Raw genomic sequence first — 20,524 nt, 5'->3', positions numbered from 1 at the left:
GACCAACCTAAAAATGCTGGACCTGATTCACAAAGGCTTTGCTGTGACTTAATGTTTGGTACACCTCGCTGCCAGCAGTAAGCCAGAAGTGATGTAGAAATTCACAAGTAAACCAAGAGTACGTCGCACCTTCTCATAGACCACCACAATGGTTTTGCACTGTTTGGGATGTGTAAATGTTGAAAAATAGAGGGGCATATTCTCAAGAACGTGTGATAACCATAGAAAACGTAACTTAAAGCAAATGTGCATATTGCAGTCTATCGTGGGAAAATAACACCGTCTTAACGTCTAATTCCCAACCCGGAGACACAATGCGATAGTAGCATGACAACGCACTAAATGACTGCGCAAATTCCAACACAACTAACAAAAAATGCGAAACATGAACGCCCAAAAAGTTGCAATGCTCCAAAGCACGAAACCAAAATCAATGATAACCAGCGACAGCCCTGCAAATTCACGCGTAATGCGGGAAAATGCACTATAAAAGCCAAAACAAAACAACACGCCAAAACCAATTAAAACTGCATCGCACCATTGATGCACCCTGATCGAGTTCAAAGGAGAAGCCCAACCCAAGCCTCACGGATGACTAACCAGGAACCCCATGTTCGGGGAAGGGCAAGGAGAAGAGAAAGACGGGGTTCAGTCCACAGGGAGACCGGATCATCGTCACAGAGATGATAGAACACTACCAACAACTGTTCATCACCTCCACTGCAGCCCTGGAAACCTAAACTGAAATATGGCAGACCATCGTCACCAACGTCATTGCAGTGGGAGTTGTGAGGAGGTCCATGGAGGAGGTCAAGAGCCACTGGCATGATGTGCAAAGCTAGACCAAACAGAAATTCACTGCCAACAGGAAGGCAGCAAAGGCGACTGGAGGTGGGAGTCCTGGGCCACAGGAGGAGCTGGATGAGCTGGAGGAAATGGTGGTCACAGTCACCAGTGTGGAGATGGTGGCAGGAGTTGGGGGTCTGGACACAGCTCGATATGACCTGACCCAACAGGAACAGGGTGAGTGACAACCAGGGACTGGGGAGACAGAGGGAGATAAGCACAATGGCACACATGAACAATCATGTGTAGCACACCACACACGCACAATGACAGTGGAACTTGTCACTGATACCCTTTGCACACTGCAGCACACATACAAACACCTAGTAGGCCCCCGTCCACCATGTGCACACATGGGCCCCCTCCCAATAACCAACAACACTACCAATCCATGCACCAGAACAGCAGCGGATGTGTGAGCCACACTGACTAAGCAAGTGACACTGCCTGACCGATAGCATGGCAGCAGCCCAAATAAATGAGCTTGCACGAATCGACATGGAAGTGGCCCAGTGTGGATCACATCCGTAAAGGAGCAGGTCACACTCTGACACATCCACGTGCATCTACAACCCATGCTGTCAAATACACGCAGCAGACATACAGTGCACAAGGCCACAGAATCGGTGCCAGAGCATCCATGACCCAAGTCACAAACATGCCTGCACCCAAAAATCACACAATTCAAAGGCACACCACCTCAAAGGGACAAGGGTACATGAAATCAGAGCTGCAGGACCGACCCTCCCACAATGCAGCACACACACATAGCTGCAAGACACCGCCATCCATATTATGATGTAGGCTTAAGATCACCTTTCCATGGCGGCGATGCCGCCATGGAAAGGCATGCAGTTCTTCCTGTGGGGGGCCTGTTATTGGCCCCCAGGGTGTTGGGGATGCACATGGGGGGTACCTATGATACCCCCTACATGTGCATGCACAAGGTGGCAGGCACCGTTGTGTATGCAAATGCACAACATGCATTTTTTACATTGCGGCAGGTGCTGCTTACAGCAAAGCCCGTATCAATGTAAAAAATGCGGGATGCGACAGCCATGGTGGCGGTCGCATTCTGATTGGCATGGCGGGACCGCCGCACCTATGGTGCGCAGTCCCTTTTGCCGTTGCAGCGGCGGCAGACTTTGTTCGCCCGCCATTGTAATAGACCCCTTGGATGTGGATGGTAATTAGTATATGAGGAAGGAGGTAGTAGCCTACATCACTGCTATATGAACTGTCCCTGCCTGGTTGTACCCTGTACATCATGCCCTGGAACAACACCTTCCACTGGCCCCCAGAACACTCAGCGACATACACCGGGACCTCGACATGGCCTGGCATATCTTCACTGGTGGACAATAACACAGCACTCCTGCAGCGGACTGCACTCTCCCTCTCCCAAATCAATTTTCAATCCCAAAGTACTCTGGTTGGCCCACCACTGGGCTCCCAAGTAATGTGGGCTTGGCATGGCCATATACAGCTCCAGATCCGGAATGCACCAGAATGTGAATAAAACATTTGAAATCACACAGATGTGCCCTGGCTATGTTCACTCAAAAGTGAAAGTATGTATGTATGCGCAAGAAGGTACACCTATGTAAATGACATCAATGCACATGTTGAACCTTGAGCCACATGGCTAGTTGGATGTCTGTGAAGGTGAGTTCTGACTGTGGCCTTGTTGCACATTAACGAAAATCCTGCAAACCCCTAATGTAGGCACACATTCATGTATTGAATAGGGCTGTGTGTAGGAATGACTGAATCAGTAGCAGGCCTGAAGTGTTGTCCTACATCACGTCTCACCAGAACTGCACATCGCATACCTACTCACACACATCTGTGTGGACACAATTAGGTTTGATTCATAGCATTGCTCCACATGGTCAGAGGTTGGACACCATACTCACATTGCTGGAGACACGTAAGTGCACAGGCCTGCCAGTAACAATCCCGAACACAGTGTTTGGCTCACAGAGGTGGAGCAGGCAAAAGGGACCCACCCCCATTGTACGGGTGTCACTCAGTCCTTCCCTGTGTAGGGATGATGCTCATTGTGGCACAAGATTCGTACATCTAATGAACACTCATCACATTTGGACAGTTGTGTAGTTGCTGGACTTAATTGGCATGTGTGTGTCAGTACGGACAAGGCAAGGCCACAACATGCAGGGACATGCTTAAGATAATTACACAATGCACGAGGACATGTTGAAGTGCAAGACATGGAGGTGCAAAAATGTATATCAATGGTTACGGATGGCAGCGGTCTTAGCCCACCTTGCCTTGCTGGACGAGTCATGTGATGTTTGGCGTCTGCCCATTGCCCGTGTCAGGGGACATGACTCACAGCCCATGGGTCTGCATAGTGCTGTGCCACCGGACTGCGCCGACTGTCTGCTCTGCTGACAGAAATAAGGTGGGAGGGTCCGACAAGGTCAAATGTCGTGCTACATTGCCATGTGTGTACTTCCCCCCCAGAAGTATGTCCGATTTGTGAATGTAGCCAAACTATGCTGTGCTGCTCCGACCATGGAAGTGCCTCACCTTGCAGAGGTGTGTGTACACTTACGTAGTTCCTCGCACATGCACAATCCAGATGAAGGCAGACATGTTCACTCTTGTGGTGGAATATGTGAGCATTCCCGATGAAGCAACAAGGTGTTGGGACCTGTGCTGTGGGTGACAATCCGATGTGGCTGCAGGAACGGGGTTACTCGTCCATGAATGCCAGCACAGCTTCATGGGCAATGTGTTCCAATAGTACATTGTTGTAGTGTTCAAGGAACACCAGGGTGACCCAATCCAAACACTGGTCCGGGCAGGTGTGCTCAGTCCACGCCGTTTCCTCTATCCGCAACACAGCCCAATAGGGTAGCGCCTCGATGTGGTCACTGCACACAAGGAGTTGTGCAATCTCCCATGCACAACAGCCAGCACATATGCCAAAGATCAGTTCATCCCATGCTCGTCTATCCTGGTGACACTCCTGTTCGTGGGCCAACAGGGGGCGCAATGTCAGGTCATAATCCAATTCCGCTACAGTTGCGTTGGATAGGCAGACCTCCATGGGCCACCCGAATGTGCATGATCGACAGTGGAACCAGGGCTGTATGCAGTTGACGTAAGCAAGACGGAAACTCAGACGGTAACTGCCATTGGCAGTGCTCCCAACAGATGAAGCATTCGTGCACAGTACAGTTCCAAGTGACAGGGATTGTGCATGTGCCCGGGAATGCCTTCCATTGCATTTGTGGGTCTCGTAGCACCAGCACTCCTCAGACCAGTGACAGTTCTGTGGACTATATGCCACAGCTCAGGGCAATGAGTTGTATGTGTGTGCAACATTTGGATATATGGGTAGTTATTGACCCATGTGTCAAAGGCAGCTCTTGCAGGTGTAGGTCGTGCAGGGACAAGTGTGTGTGGGGTGTGTTGGAGGCTGGTTTGGCATCTCACACAGGGTGTGCCAGCCCCATTCAGGACCAAGGTCGTAGGGTCAGTTAGCCTTCCGACTTGTGTGTGTGTGAAAAATGGAGCTTTGATTCCTGGTTTTAGTCTGACTACTGCTTGCATTTCTGAGATGTGATGTGGCCTTCGCGCTGACTTTGATGCCAGGACTGTGATTGGAGGTGCACGAATTTCGAGACACACTCAGCTGTTTGCATGTTTCCGTGGGCCAAGGGCACGATTGGCATTGCGCTCCTTGTTCAGTCTCTCTCTTACTCTCTATTTCTCTCTCTCTATATCCTTTGCTGAGTGCTTGACAAACCTTCTCATCTTGGATATTGTCGTGCAGGCTGTGACTCACAGATTGCCCAGGGATGCCCCGCCATGACTCTTCACAATAGTTGTTTTGAGACGAATTAGTATGTAGCATGTTGTTTGGTCTTTCAATGGTGCATGAATGACTCAGGATTTCTGTACTCACATGTGTGTTGATTGCTGCAATTGTGCGACATCAGGCGGGTGCTTTTTTCATGTTTTCAGGCCGTTGATGTGCAGTGTCTTGGTCCAGTGGTGGTGGGGTGTGCCCAGGATGAGTGCCCAGGGGGGTGGGGTTTGGTCCTGGGGGTGGTGGGGGTGGGTGTTGTGGTCCTCTTGGGTGTCCGGCCTGCATGTTCAGTGTCTCCATGGCATCTGTTGTTCTTCAGGTGTGGGTCTGGGCTGGGCTCCCTTTTGTGGTGCAGGCTGTCGACCGACTTTTCACCAGGTCAAAGTTGGTGTTAGTTTCCTGTTGCTAACGCGCCTTATTGCATGTTTGGTGTTCTTATCGCCGGTGTGGCTGATCATTGACAATGTTGGGGAGTAGTATTATCGTTGCTTTTGGCACAGGAATGCCTACTCTGCATCTCATTAGCGATACTTGCCTGGCTCATCTGTGGCGAGGTTTTTGCAGCTGCTATCGCAGGTAAATGGGTGCTATAGGCTGTTATAGCCAGCTTGTGAAAGGGGTGATACATTTATCGCGACTTTGACTGCGATAAAGTGCCGCTAACTCTGCGATAGCTCCATGAGCATATGCCCCAGAGTGTGCTGGCAAGTAAACAGTGACTGTCATTTTTACTTTTATGTACATTCATCGAACTCAGCATTCTGACATTTTTCTAAGAACCCTAGGAGTTACATATGTAAAAAACCCTGTGATACATACATAGCCTAGATTTTTAATGAAATATTAAAAGAACAGCATGAACTGATTAAATACAATGTTGTCTGAAGGTTTCAGAAGTATAATTCTGAGCAACTCTCTGCCGCATTATTTCAAGACAGAGTGTTAAATATACAGCAACAATCCCGGAGAAGAATCTGCCTCAAATTGCAAAAAGCTGAATTGATATGAAAACAGATAATTCTGTCTGGAATTTTTCCTAAGAGCAATTCTAAAGGAGACTGTGCAATACCTAGTACCAAAAAAGGATTGTTTTACATGTATATTGTGATGGTTTTTATTAACTAATAACAATAAACTCTTATTTTTTTTTGATTCAGTACCAATGTCAGTAGCACTTTTTTATACAATGTCTTATTTGGAAAATTTGATGATGGAAGACAAATTTGAAAAGGAGATGAAGATTCTAATATATGACTACCAAAGAGGTATGATATGGTTGAGTAGGCCGCTTCCTACCCATTCGCATAAAATTTTGCCAAAAATGCAGAAGAGAGGTCAGATGAAGCAATTCAGAAGTAATCTTCGTTTGACAACAAGGAAGGGACAACACCAATGCAGGGTTTTTCTTAACCCTCCCAGTCATCGTGTCATTGGAGGAATTTTGGTCCACTTATGTAATGGAGATCCAAGCCTATTTCTCTGAGATCTTCCTCCCCTCTCTCATTGGGAAAGGTGGACTTCCATATCTTTTCATGATCCCCATTGGTCTCTTTAGATGCCAGAATTCTATAGATTGCATTCAGCATTTGCTTTATGAAAGACCACATTGGGGCAACTTCTGCAAAAATTGACTTTCCACCCTTCTATCAACTGCTGAGCTTTGTCCTTGCCACATTTCTCTGTTAGACATGATTTTTGTGATATAAGCAATGACCGTTCCTGACTAATACTCGATAAGTAAGTGCAGCTGCTGCTTCATCGTTTAAGTCATGGTATAGCGTTGGTTACTACAAGCAGTTGTCAGTAGTGTATCGATTACACGAATACTCTGCTACAAACCAAATAGTGACCTAGTAAATATATATATTTAAGTCAAAGTTTACTATTTTTAACTCCACATCCTCCCAAATTCCTTGAAGTATATATAGGTTATTATTATTATTATTTATTATTAAAGGCTTTTATAGCACGCTCTATTACTAAAAAAATAGTATCCTGGCGCGTTGAAGGCTGAGCAGTAAGAGAGAGAAAAAAATATCTGGAAACACAGAAAAGGGAAGCTAGACTATAATATTGAAAAGGTAGGTTTTTAGACCTTTCTTAAAAGCACTAAGAGTCAATGCAGTTTTTAAATAGAGGGGAAGAGCATTCCAGGATTTTGCTGCTCTCACTGAAATTGATTGGCCGCCAAGTCTGCAATATTTGAATTTGGGGACGGACATTTGGCACAGGTTGGCCGATCGCAGGGGGCGATTGGGAACATACAAACAGAACCTTTTCCTCAGGTAGACAGGGCCAGTTTGATGGGTAGCTCGGTAAGCAAGCACTAAAATTTTAAACAAAATTATTCAAGGTACATATATGAAGAGTTAAAGTCAGTAAGCCTATACTTACCTGCAAATGCTTCGCTTATGAATCGATCGTTAGATTGTCGATATTTTTGCTACGATATTTTGGTATCCCAATAGTTACTACTCGATATGCTGGTAGTATGTTACTGGAATCCACAAACTAGAGAAGTGCTTGGTAGCTATGTGTAGTTATTCCTTCTGGCTAATTGGGTACAAAAAGTAGAACGCTAGAGGCACAGCCACTTCAGTTTGAGTTTGAGAACTTCACGTCCTTCTTTGATCTCTAGTCTGTGCCGCTCTTGTTCAAGGTGTTTTCTTCATCTTTAAGGCTCTTACCTCAGTCATACCCTGAGGATGCGCTTGGACGCGCTCTAGCTGCGCATAAAAGGGGACGGATATGTCTCCGCGCAGTGGACGCGATCAGCGGACATGCCGGACCTGTGCCGGAGTCCTGCCCGTCTGCGCCCGTCAGCGCCAAGGAGGCACCAGGGCCCAGGGAGGTTGACAGTATAAACACCCCTCTTGCAGTAGGCTTTGCCTACTCCTTAAGCACTCTTAAAGCACTTAAGCCATCTTGGCAAACCTGTCATCATAAGCATGTTCCTGAGAGACTGCGGGATGATTGTGAGTGCTGGTGCCCCAGGGACCCTAGTACTGCATCCCTATCTACACCTTTAGGCGCCCCTACTGTGACCAGGGAACAACACACTCCCTCTCCTCCTAAGGAAACGGGCATTCTTATCAATGCTCGCTCTCTAGTTAAAAATAGTATTGCTTTTAGAGATTTTATTTCGGAGAGGAAGCCTTTGTGGGTTTTCGACACTGAAACCTGGGGCTCAGAATCATCCGGACCAGATCTGATCAATGCTATCCCCAATGGTTATGCCTTTTTGAGACTGGACAGAGAGGGACGTAAAGGGAGGGGAATTGGCATCCTACACAAAAATTCAACAAATTGTCGTATTGAGTGTCTCCCATCCCCTCATAACTCCTCCCAGGCGTTACACTTTTCTCTTAGCCCCTCTCCTACTGTGTCCTTTGCGGGCATTCTCATCTATAGATCCCCTGGTCCCAGATCTGCTTTCACTGTTGAACTCCTTGAAATCTTGGAACCATTCATTGATAAGCCCAACTTCACCATTCTGGTGATTTTAATTTCCATTGGAAATCTCCAATTCGTCCGACACCATTTCCTTGGTAGACTCGCTGGCCTCTTGTGGTCTCTTACAAAGAGTAGGAAGTTCTACCCATTCGACCGGCCACACTTTGGACCGGGTGTTTACCAATGATTCTAGGTTGGAAGTAGGCCTCCCCCTTCCTCTCTCCTGGTCAGATCATAAGGCAGTCCCTATCGAGTTCACATTGTGTCTACCTTATGTGCCCCTTAAGGATAATAACAACTGGGCTCCTAAAAGGAACTACTTGGGCCTGAATAACGAGTCCCTTGGCCCTATTGTCACCAACTTTAAGTTCTCTCCCAATACTGATACGGATGTTGCTGCTTCTGAGCTGGCTAGCACAATCTCGAAGGCTGTTAACATCCTAGCCCCGGCTAAGCCTCACTATTGTGCTATGAAATGCCTGTCGGCCCCTTGATTTTCATACTCCCTTAGACTGCTTAGGCAGGAGTGTAGGAGGCAAGAAAGGTTCTGGAGAGCCCATCCTGATCCCGATGAGAGGATTAAACACAAAATCCTTATTAAAGGATACAAGGCCGCTGTTCTGGCAGAAAAACAGTCATATTTAACTAATCTGACAACCTCCCTCAGTTCTCCCGGTGAACTATTTAAGATTATAGATTCCTTATCTGTTGTTCAACACCCCGATCCCATTGTCGCATCTCAAGATTTCTGCGATCAGATATCCTCGTTCTTTCATACCAAAATCGTGGATATTTACACAGCCCTAGAAGCCCTCAATCTGACTCAGGAGCCCTCCCCGTCATCTGTACTTTCCTCCCTTCTCCTTGGAAGATGGCCTTTGTCAAGCCCCTTCTGAAAAAGGCCACCATGGATCCCGGGATTCTAAAAAACGTCCGCCCCATATCCCTTCTCCCTGCCCCCACCAAGATGCTCGTGGCTCACCTTAATCACCATCTCAGCACCTTCCTGGACAAAGACAGCCTGCTAGACCCACCTCAGCATGGCTTTCGGAAGGCGCATAGCACAGAGTCAGCCCTTACCGTGGTGGTCAATAACATCCGCGCTAAGGTCGACAGTGGTCAGGCTACCCTTCTGATCCTGCTCGACCTTACAGCTCCCTTTGACACCCTGTCCCCCACCATCTTGGCCTCACGCCTTGGTGAAATGGGAGTAGATGGGCCGGCTCTAAACCTCCTGACATCTTTACTAAACCAGCGTGAACAAAGGGTTAAACTGGGAAACTTCCTCTCCTCCGCCAAGCCTTTGCAGTGTGGGGTCCCTCAGGGATCTTCCCTGAGCCCTACATGTTTCAACATATATGTGGCCCCACTTGCTAGGATTGTAAGATCTTTTGGACTGGAAGTATTGTCGTACGCTGACGACACCCAGATTATGGTCTCCCTCTCTCAATCTGTGGAGAATACGGCCTTGAATTTCAGGAACTGCATGGAAGCAGTGGCAGGCTGGATGACCTCAAACTTCCTCAAATTAAATGGGGAAAAGACCGAGGTCCTTATCTTTGGGGGTAAACAAGATATTTGGTCGGCTGACTGGTGGCCGCCTGCCCTTGGAACGTGTCCCAAGCCCTCTCCTGTCGCCCGTAATCTGGGTGTAATTCTTGACACCACAATTGCCTTTGACAAGCAAGTAAACAGGACTGTATCCACATGTTGTGGTGTCCTAAGGATCCTGCGTAAACTCACACACTATCTTGCCCCGGAAGCCCGGAAACAAGTCTCGGTGGCTCTCATCTCTCCTCGTCTGGACTATTGTAACGCCCTCTTCTTAGGTATGAGCAAAAGGCTGGTCCACCGTTTACAAGTTGTCCAGAATGCAGCAGCACAGTTTGTTGTTGACGCCCCCAGACGGTCCTCAGGATCCCTGATCAGAAAATACCTTCACTTGCTTCCTGTGCAGGCCAGGATAAACTTTAAGGTATTAGTCCTTACCTACCGTGCTCTTCACGGATCTGGTGCTGAAGACATTAGGTCTATTGTGTCCTTTTACACCCCGGGCACGGCCTTGCGCTCTGCCAACAAAAACCTTTTGTCTGTCCCTCGAACCGTCAAGGCCAGATGGGGAGGGAAGGCCTTCTTTTCCCTTGCCCCGAAACTTTGGAACACGCTTCCTGCTGACTTCAAGGGTCAGGCGTCCCTCGCCCTTTTTCGTAAGGGCCTAAAAACTTGGCTTTTCGCAGAAGCCTATCCTTAACCCCTCATCTGTGTTCACCCTCCACTCAGCTGTTTTCCATCTGATGCGCCTTGATGCCTCCGGGCAAAGTTGCGCAATACAAATCCCAAATTCATTCATTCATTCAGGGGATCCAAGACCATTGAACCCTCTACACAAAGTGCCCATGGATTCTTCCAGCACCAAGAAAAGAACAAGCTGAGAGAAACTCAACTTGTTGACTGGAGGACTAAAAATCCTATTTAAACTAGGGCTGGGTGAAATTTGGGTAACATGATTTTGCGTTATTATATGATGGTTCAGACAAAATATGTGTAACTATGCAAAAGGTAAAACTGGCATTTGTCACCATATTTTAGCATGAATTCCATTTCGGACACAAGTCCCTTTGGCCACCAGAGCGTAACTATTTTTGACACTCCGGTGGTGTACCGCCATTTTGCATATTTACAAGGTGACACTAAGACATGTAACGTGGCTTTACCCCACCTTGTAAATATGCCCCTTTCTTCCGCAGTCGTCTGCTACAAAGGGGCGTGAAATGGGTATTGCAGTGGTTATTCTATCGCAACATCCAGTGCTTTTTGATGCTGTCCCAGGTTTACAAGGCGGTGCAACGCCAAATACTAATGCCAGGGAATACCTAGTCTTAGAATTGCGATATGAGGAGAATTTTTTAATTCCACCAGTGGGATGTGCTGGTGACGGAACGGTTCCGTCACGGCCCGCTCAACGCGCCTGCGCGGCGCAAATTCCGCACCTGCGTGGTGCGAATTCCACGCCTGCGCTGAGCATTCTATTAGGCAGGCGGGGCCGTGACGGAACCGTTCCGTCACAAGCACAGCTCACCCGAGGGCCATGATGGATCGGTTCCGTCACGAGTACGGGAGCGCCGCGCGGCCCCCACTCCCCCTTAGCACTGCGGCGGAATAGCCGCCGCAGCTAAGGGGTTAAAGCGCTTGCAACTGCCTGTCTACAGGAACAAAGTTTAAGTGGTGTAAATTTGGCATTTGATCCCATTTCACTTACCTACTGAGTCTCAAGTATTTTTACAGTGGTGGCGAGAGGATATTGTTTTTATTCCACTTTTGACCATATCTTAGGTTGGCAGCAGCACACACCTAGGGCCTCATTTATGAGGCCGTGCGTCACTTTTACGCCGCCGGTGCGTTACTTTTTGTGACGCACAGCAGCGTAAAAAATGTGCCCTGTTGCACCATATTTACAAAGTGACGCATCTAGGTAGATGCGTCACTTTGTAAACCCCTGAGCTACATTACACCTTCGCCAGGTATAATGCATGCAGGGGGCGTTCTGACGCAAGAAAGGATCATAGAAGTGACGCAGTGAAATCACTGCGCCACTTCTAGGACTCAAATGCGTCAATTTCTTACGCCTGCCTCACAGCAGGCGTAAGACTGACGCAGCCCTTTCACATGGGGCTTGTGACACACTCCAGCAATGTGTCACTTTTGCGCCATACAGATACGTCAGAAATACTGACGTATCTGTAACTCCTTGCGCAATGATGCGTCATACTGTAAATATGACGCATCATTGGTGTCGCAAGGAGGGCGTAGTGAAAAGTGACGCTTCGCTGTTTTCACGCAGCGATGCGCCACTTTTCATAAATGAGGCCCCGAGAGTCTACAGGCGAAGTAGTATGTGGCCAGATATATTAACAAACCAGTTGCAAAAAGCAGTCACAAATTGCACAATGACTTTTTGAGTCCTGTGTTTTATTTGGCAACCCGATCGATGTACCAATAGATCAGTTTGTAAAATAAGAAATCACAGGGAGTCACATAATGACCTGCCTAATTAGTCTTCACTGGGCATATTGCCTGTGGTACACAGAAAGATCAACAGTTGTGAACTTCGGAGATTGGCTGCAATGACAGGGCGTGGCCTGCCACGGTATTTCAAGGAGCATTTTTTAAGCATCCAGCTTTTTGTTTAAAAAAAAATGAAGAGTTGGCAGTGACCCTTACCGAAGTCGAATACTACATTTAGTGGTTAACCTGTCTTTTTATAGCATTCGAAGACTATTTTATGCCATTTTTAGTATTTAATAGTGTTCTTTTTGGGAAGGATAGTGCATGAAGACTACTGATATGTGAGTGGTACTTCTTGAATACTAACAGAATACTAAGCACATACTTATTTGTAATTGCATAGTCTTCATTTACAATGCAGAACATTTAGTGAATACAAACAATTTGAATACTACAGGACTTTACCCAGACTACTATTAACATTCTATTCAAGCTGCATGCTGAATGGTAAATCGGTGCCTTATGTATTATACTATTGTTATGCCTTATTTATTATACTATTGTGGTGTTTGTGTAGTGTAGGGTAATATCTTAGGGTTTAGGGTAGCTAGTGCTGGCGGATCGTGCATGGTAGTGATTGAGTGTAGGGACCGGACTGGGGTTTGGGGGAGGGTCGTGCTGGGGGTAGCGTTTTAGGGTTTAGTGTTATGGTGTTTGTGTAGTGTAAGGTAGTGTTTTAGGTTTTAGGGTAGTCCTGGGGGGTCGTGCAGGGTAGTGTTTAAGTGTGGGGACTGGACTGGAGGTCGGAGGAGAGTCGTGCTGGGGGTAGTGTTTTAGGGTGTAGGGTAGTGTTGTGGTGTTTGTGTAGGGTAGTGTTTTAGGGTAGGGAAGTGCTGGGGGGTCGTGTAGGGTAGTGTTTGAGTGTGGGGACCTGACTTGGGGTCGGGGTCATGCTGAGGGTAGTGTTTTAATGTTGAGGGTAGTGTTGTGGTGTTTGTGTAGTGTAGGGTAGTGTTTTAGGGTTTAGGGTAGCGCTGGAGGGTCGTGTAGGGTAGTGTTTGAGTGTGGGGTCCTGACTGGGGTTGTGCTGGGGGTAGTGTTTTAATGTTTAGGGTAGTGTTGTGGTGATGGTGTAGTGTAGGGTAGTGTTTTAGGGTAGTGCTGGAGGGTTGTGCAGGGTAGTGTTTGAGTGTGGGGACCGAACTGGGAGTCGGGGGAGGGTCGTGCTGGGGGTAGTGTTTCAGGGTTTAGGGAAGTGTTGTGGTGTTTGTATATGTTGTACATATTTCGGCTTGGTGGCATACTACTTAGTCTTCATGCATACTAAATAAATACTATATTTTAATAGTAAATGAATACCGCTTTAACCACTGGAATCACACTAAGTGAAGATCTTCCATTTTGGTGAGGGTGATCCACTCTGTAGTTTCCCAATTTCCCTCGAATTTCTCACCTTGAATCCCAATAAGGTCAAGGGGTTCTTTTCCTTTGTAAACCATTTACCACCATAACTAGGGTGTTGGTACCTAATCAATGGTTTGCTAATGGAACTACGGTGTCCCGATGCACAGTTTCACACATTCAGAATACTTCAAACACTCCTCTTACAAATAATTAATCTGTAATATTTTTTAAGCACTTTCTACGATTAGAAAAAACTTTCCTGAATTGTAAAATGGGTTTCAGCATAAGAAAAAGAAAACCTAATTCAACACTCACAAATTCAGAAATTTAGAGCCAGATGTACAAACAGTTTTTGCATTCACAAATTGTCCAAATGACTATTTTGGGCCATTTGCAAATAGAAAAGCCCTTTTTGGTAGGTGCAAAATGCAATTTGGCTGGTCCATATTGGGATTCCTTCCTTTTAATCAGCTATTTGCGTGATTCCAAATGAGGAACTTCAAACAGGGATTTCTAAACCGGGAATCGCAATTTGTTTGTATGAAGCTTTTCCTAATTGCGACTAGTAGCAAAATGCAGTTTTAGGCAGTGCTATTACCACCAATTTCAATGCAGTGCTAATCATATGCAACATGTGTAAACTGGCCCAAAATGCATCAGGCCCTTTCACAGCGGCAGCATTGTAAGTTCTGGCAAGGGGGAGGAGGATTTTGGCAGGTCTGTCGAGTAGGAGACAGGAGAGGATTTTTAGGGTGGGGGTGTCCCTGTTTGACCAAACAGAGGAGGAGGAGGTGTTTGAGAAATACAGGTTCAGCAGTCAGGTCATTTCATTTTAGGATTGATTGCAGATTTACAGCCACACATAAGTTGACCCCCACACATATAAGCAATGCTATTACACTGCATGTGAGGCATTTTGTTGTGTACGCCTATTAGCATCTGGAAGTTACCAATGAGTAATAGCAGTAGCAGGGGGGTGAGGGGTCCCAAAGTGCTTTATCAAATTTTTCCATGGTTTTCTTGATGTTATGTTTTACAAAATAAATGAGTACACTTATTTTGCTGCATCTCAGCAGGACTTACAGCATGCAAAACTATTATTTTATCGTCAGGCACTGTTTCCTAATGTCATAGGGTGTGTTGATGGTATGCATATTGCTATATGTCCATTATCTGCTAATACATTTACTTTTCAATACCACAAAATTAGTCAATATACAGGTTGTGTGTGATGCATTCTGTATGATAACAAACCTTGTGGCCCAATTTCCAGGCAGCACTCATGATTCATATATATTCGGCCACAGTGGGATACACAATAGACTGTCTCGAGGTGATTTGGTGACAGTTTTCTACTTGGTAAGCCAATATAAATTATTTTACACCAAGTTTATCATGCAAACTAACAATCCATACTAATGTCTGTTTGTTATGTTTTAGGAAAGAGTGCATGTTCAATATGGCTAGGATCTCAACACCATATTCAAATCCAAGCACAAGGATTGAACTGCAATGGGAAACAACCTTTACAACGCAACTTTTACAACGCACTACCATTACAACAAAACTTTTATAACGCAACATCCATTACAACGCATGCCATTACAACGCAACCATTACAACGCATGACACTACAACGCATACCACTACAACGCATGTCATTACAACGCATACCATTACAATGCATAGCATTACAACGCATAGTACCCTTACACTATCCAACACTTACCCTACTGTTGCACCCCCCTGGAGTTAGAATAGTAAATTTTACCCCTACACTATCCATTACTTACCATATATGCGATGAAATGGTATGTGTTGTAATGGTATGCGTTGTAAAGGTAGCATGCGTTGTAATGGAATGCGTTGTAAAGATAGTTTTGTGAAATGCGTTGTAATGGCATGCGTTGTAATGGAATGCATTGTAATGGATGTTGTGTTGTAAAAGTTTCGTTGTAATGGCATGCGTTGTAAAAGTATGCGTTGGAACGACTTACATCCAACTGTAATACAACTGTGCTCACTAAACTACACACTCTATCATGGAGGGACATTTGGAATCCTAAAAGGATGCTCCAGTTGTCTGCACAAGAGTGTTGGAGCCCTCCAGTGCTGTCCCCAAACATGCTGCAACATCATAGCTACAGGTGCAATGTTGCACAATCTTGCTATTAGGAGGGGTCTACACAACGTGGAGAATGATTCACATGCTGATCCTGGGGATGGAATACCACAAATACAACACCAACAGTGTGCCTCTGGTGCTGATGAGGGTAGAGCATGTTGTGGCGAGATCACTACTAATTACTTTTAAACTAAGTAAAAAGGAAATATTTAAAATACAAGTATGATGGTGCTTTTAAAACAAATTGTTGCTTCTATTCAGCAATCATTCTCATTTTGTGTTGAAAGAACAAAGAATATATATGAATAACTTTTTTCACAATTGTTTAGTGTTTTTTTTGCCAAGCAAACAAGGTGAGAAGTAAATTGCATACAAGAGGACAGCAAACACATTAGTGTTTTCTTCTTCCTCTGTTTACACTACTTTTCTCAGCAGTGCCTGTCTGTGGAGTATCACCAACATCTGTACTGGATATATGTTGGGATGTGCGCCTCAGGTTTGATACATCAGGCCCAGAGAGGCTACGTAAGCCTGATGCCTCATCACTATCCCCTAACCCTACTTCTGCAGCACCTGATACTACACTGGTTTGTATATTTTCTAAGGCAGATGTATACCGCCCTAAGGGCCCGATGTAGGTAATCTCGATTTACCTACTCTTAAATACCGAATCATACCGATTCGGTATTTAAGAATAGGTAAATGGGATGTAGGTAATTTTACTTTAGAAATTACTGAATCGGAATGATTCGGTAATTACCGAATCGGTATTTACCGATTCGGTAATTGCCATTGATTCCTATGGGCCTTGAGGCCCATAGGAATCAATGCCAATTACCGAATTGGTAAATACCGATTCGGTAAAATTACCGAATTTGAAAGGGGGACAGGGTGTCACTTTGACACCCTGTTGCACCCCTCAATTGTGCATGGGTGCACATGTTGCTGACATACATGCCCTTAGGGCATGTATGTCTGCAACATTGCACATTTTTAAAGCAAAAAAAATGATTTTTGAAGGGTTTTCATTATTTACCACCAACTTCGAGTTGGTGGTAAATAACGAATTCTTAAACCCTTGTAGCACTGATTACAGTGCTACCTACATGTTAAATTACAGAATCGGTAATTTTACAGATTCTGTATTTTACCGAATCGGAAAAATTACAGATTCGGTAAAATTACCGATTCTGTAATTTAACATGCCCCTACATCTCAATATCCAAATACCGGTCGGAAACGGCCGAAAATCGGTATTTTCGGCCGTTTCCGACCGGTATTTGCCTACCTACATCGGGCCCTATGTCACGTGCTATACCACTACAGCAGGGACCCATCTGAGTTTTTGTTAACAGAGCGCCTAGATGACGCGATAGTAGCCTGCACCAGATGGCTTATGGGTCGGCCCAATGTATCAAACTTCACCACGTGATGCCCACGCCTTTGTGTTGAGTGTTCCTGTTGCATTGTCAAGTTTGTGTTACAGTTTCAGTGCGTCTATCAAAGCTGTTACTCATCAGGATGCTGACCATCCTCCACTGTTTTCCTAAAACGTTCTTGCCCATCGAGCAGTTGTGGCATGGTGTGATCCACACATATTAGTTGCCAATTTACAGTTTTATTATTTTTTGTTTGCATCCTCTGAAGAGACAGCATGAGGTCTCCAACTCCCTCAAACAGTCGAGATATCTCTGTAGCCTTTCCCAAAGCAAGGAGACCAGCATTCCTAAAGCTATGGCATGACAACGATGCTGCAAAACCCTAAGAGAGAAAGAAAAATAGGGTGAATAAATAATCCAATCACTAAAGGAATATGGTGTGGTTGTTGTATAAATCAAGTCATAATAATTAATTAGGATACCAGGTTTCTCCCTTGTTGAGCAAAACCCTAAGACGCATCTGCCTGTCAAATGAAGATGTTGCAGTGTTTTCCCTGGCTGGGGTTGGTTTTTTCCTATATCTGGGAAATCAGGGAGTGATGAAACTGTAGCTCTTCTTCTGGTAGCTACTTGCTCTGTCTGTGTGGCAGGCATGCCTGTGGAACACTCAATTTCACAAGAACTTTGATCAGTGCCTTCTTCTTCTGTGTCATCTTAGAAAAATATATAGATGTACTTTAGTAAACTGATTTAGTTTTACCTGAAAATATATTTTGTAACTCTAAATCCACTTCTTTCATTATTGGCTACTTTTAATGACCAGCCTTTTGAGAGAAAACTATTTATATGTGTTTCTCTACTTAGGATAAATTAATGATTATTGTTACTACAACTACCATTATGCATTTGAAAGTTAAAACAACCATTACAATGGAATGACTATTCTCATATGCGTTAATGTAAGATCTGTACTTCTTATACATTTCTCAAGATATAATGAAAAACTAATGAAATCTTACCTTCCAATGTGGATGGTGGATTGGAGGTATCTATATTGGACAGCCTAACAACACTCTGGCTGAATTGCTGGCTCAATCATGGTTTCCATGGGTGTTGGTTGTAGCTGCTGAGATTGTTCTCTGCCTGTCTCATGTGCCTCTGCCAAGCAACTTGACACCTTTTCTTTCATACAGCACTCACTTCTTCTGTGTTACAGAGCACTAGGAGGGGCATGCATGTGAAAACTTCTTGTAGTGATGTCATCATTCTGTTCCCAAAAAGCAACTTTTCCTATTTGCTATTTTCTAATACCCATTTGCAAATTTTGTGAATATCTATTAGGAAATCGCAAAACAGAGAATGAAAATTAAAGATTCACAAATTGTGGAAATTGTACTTTTGTACATTAACATTTTTGATTTCCTAATTGCGACTCAGATAGAATCGCTATTTGGAAATTGCTAAGCGAAACGTATACGCATCTGGCCCTGAGTGACTCACAGGGGTGTCAGCTAAATCAATTATTGCATTTGGCAAGTGGTTACTAGACTGTAAGGCAATATAGTGAAAAATTCTCTGGAGAAGACCAAATATATTTCACTTTGTTGATGTGATCCATCTTTGTATGTCCTTGATTGCCGATACCTCATACACGACATTATTTTCACAATCTTTTCTCGATTTTTGTCATTGCTCATAAGCAGGGAAAACACAGGCCTTAGGGTTTAAAAGGGTGCATTATAGTGAAACAGTGAATCAATACCTCATAAAAGGTATTCATTATAGAATACATTGGAAAAACGTGGGCGGGATGAGGTATTTGTGCATAGACCTGGGGAACGTGAGACCTCTGGCCTCACTAATATAATTCTTCTCAGCTCCCCATCCATCTCATCCTAACATCTCCCTCCCTCTTTATCATCCAAGGCTCGAGTTGGGGGTACACGCGGGTGGACAGTGTCCACCCACTCTTTTCACAGGGAGGATGCCGTCCACCCTGCCAAGAAGTTGAGCCTCACTCTAAAATATGCTGAGCATGTCCCGCTGTAAGTGTGAGACAGCGGGATTCATTCAGCAGCGCCTTCTCGTTATCTGCTTTCCTTCCGAGCAGCAACGTGCAGATGGGGAGGGGTTTTGTTATTTGAGACTCCAGCTGGGCCATAACAAAGGCCGAACTTAAGGTCTCATTTGGCCTTCTTTGCCCGAGTACCCAGGCTGGGGGCTGCCTGTAGCCTTGTAGAAGCCATTTTTCTTGTATGATACCAAATGCTGTAAACTTTAAGGCCCTGCTAAGTTGACATAAAAAGCAGTGCACAAATGCTCGTACTTTTCCATTTGCTTCAGAGACACAGCTTTTGTAACACAAGGTTTGATCAAGAATAATACGTGACAGGGAAGATGCACACGTAGACACAGACATTTCAGCATAGCACATTTTGCAATATGTCCGATCCTTTCAAATATGTTGCAATTATTAACTGGAAAAGCACCAGACTTATATCTTACATTACAGTGGAAAGTCCCAGAAGCTGCCCACTTGGGTCACATGGTCAGCAACAGTATGGTTCGGACCTTACGTGGTATATGACTGTTTAGAAGCTTTGCTCATTGGTCAAATGGATAGGGCTTAATTTGTGTTACATATGTGATAATGCCGCCTCCTTTGTTGTTTTGGCCTATAAAAGCTGTCACCAACGTCACATCTTTGGGAATTCAGTATCTATATTGTCTGCCTCCGTGCTGCACGTTCTTTTGCATTACTTGTTGTTCCCCAATAAATCTTGCTAACAGTTGTGCTGACAGAGACTTGTGTTATTTATATTATTCCTTATTATTTCTATTTCAGCTTCTACAGCCTCACACCTAGATGTAAATGCAGAGGAAGGGAAACAAAAGCAGCAGCTTGTTAACACTTCAAAGGCTCATAAGAGAGGCACAATTTTGACTTTGTTCGGACCCCCATATACAATAGATATTCATGCACTGTAAGAATGTCAGATGAGTTACTCTGTCCCAGTACAAAATAACAATTTAAATACCAGTTTTATTATTTGTTTTACAGCGCTATTCATCCAATTATAGGGTGCCAGATCACGTTACAGCAAACATACATATTATACGGTCAATAAATCACACAAGATTGTACATCATTGAACAGGATGTGCTGCATAAGACAGTGAGGGTTACTGGGTGTGGGAGTCACATATCATCCTTCATAGCTCACTGTGCTATACTAGAAGCATTATAAATGCAACTGCATGTAACAAAATGATCTCTGTGTTCAAAGCAGTAACCTAAATACCTATCTACATAAAATAAAACCTGCCATCTGTATGTTACATGATGTGCTTTGCAGGAGGCGCATTAACCATGAATGTTACTTCAAGTCAAAACTAGGACTAGACAAAGACAGATCTTTCCATCAAATGTGCTAACCACCAGACAGCTAAAGCAGTCACATCTGCATGGAAA

At 44.8% G+C, this 20,524-nt stretch overlaps 1 long non-coding RNA gene across 2 annotated transcripts in view; it reads left to right on the top strand.

Moving 5' to 3' along the window:
• Positions 1-20,287, top strand: part of LOC144821895 (uncharacterized) — a 99,982-nt gene extending 79,695 nt beyond the window's left edge. Inside the window, exons 5-6 of one of the 2 annotated variants that reach the window (XR_013608494.1) lie at positions 14,823-14,908; positions 19,899-19,932. This is a non-coding gene — a long non-coding RNA (uncharacterized LOC144821895). Of the gene's footprint in view, positions 1-14,822; positions 14,909-19,898 lie in introns of both variants that reach the window. The other variant, XR_013608495.1, reaches the window with a different exon arrangement.
• The last annotated feature ends 237 nt before the right edge of the window (positions 20,288-20,524 follow it).

This window comes from Lissotriton helveticus, chromosome 2_2, assembly GCF_964261635.1.
Source record: "Lissotriton helveticus chromosome 2_2, aLisHel1.1, whole genome shotgun sequence".
NCBI classification, from domain to species: Eukaryota; Metazoa; Chordata; class Amphibia; order Caudata; family Salamandridae; genus Lissotriton; species Lissotriton helveticus.
The sequence above is the reverse complement of the archived record's forward strand: the minus strand, read 5'-3'. Positions and strand labels throughout refer to the sequence as shown.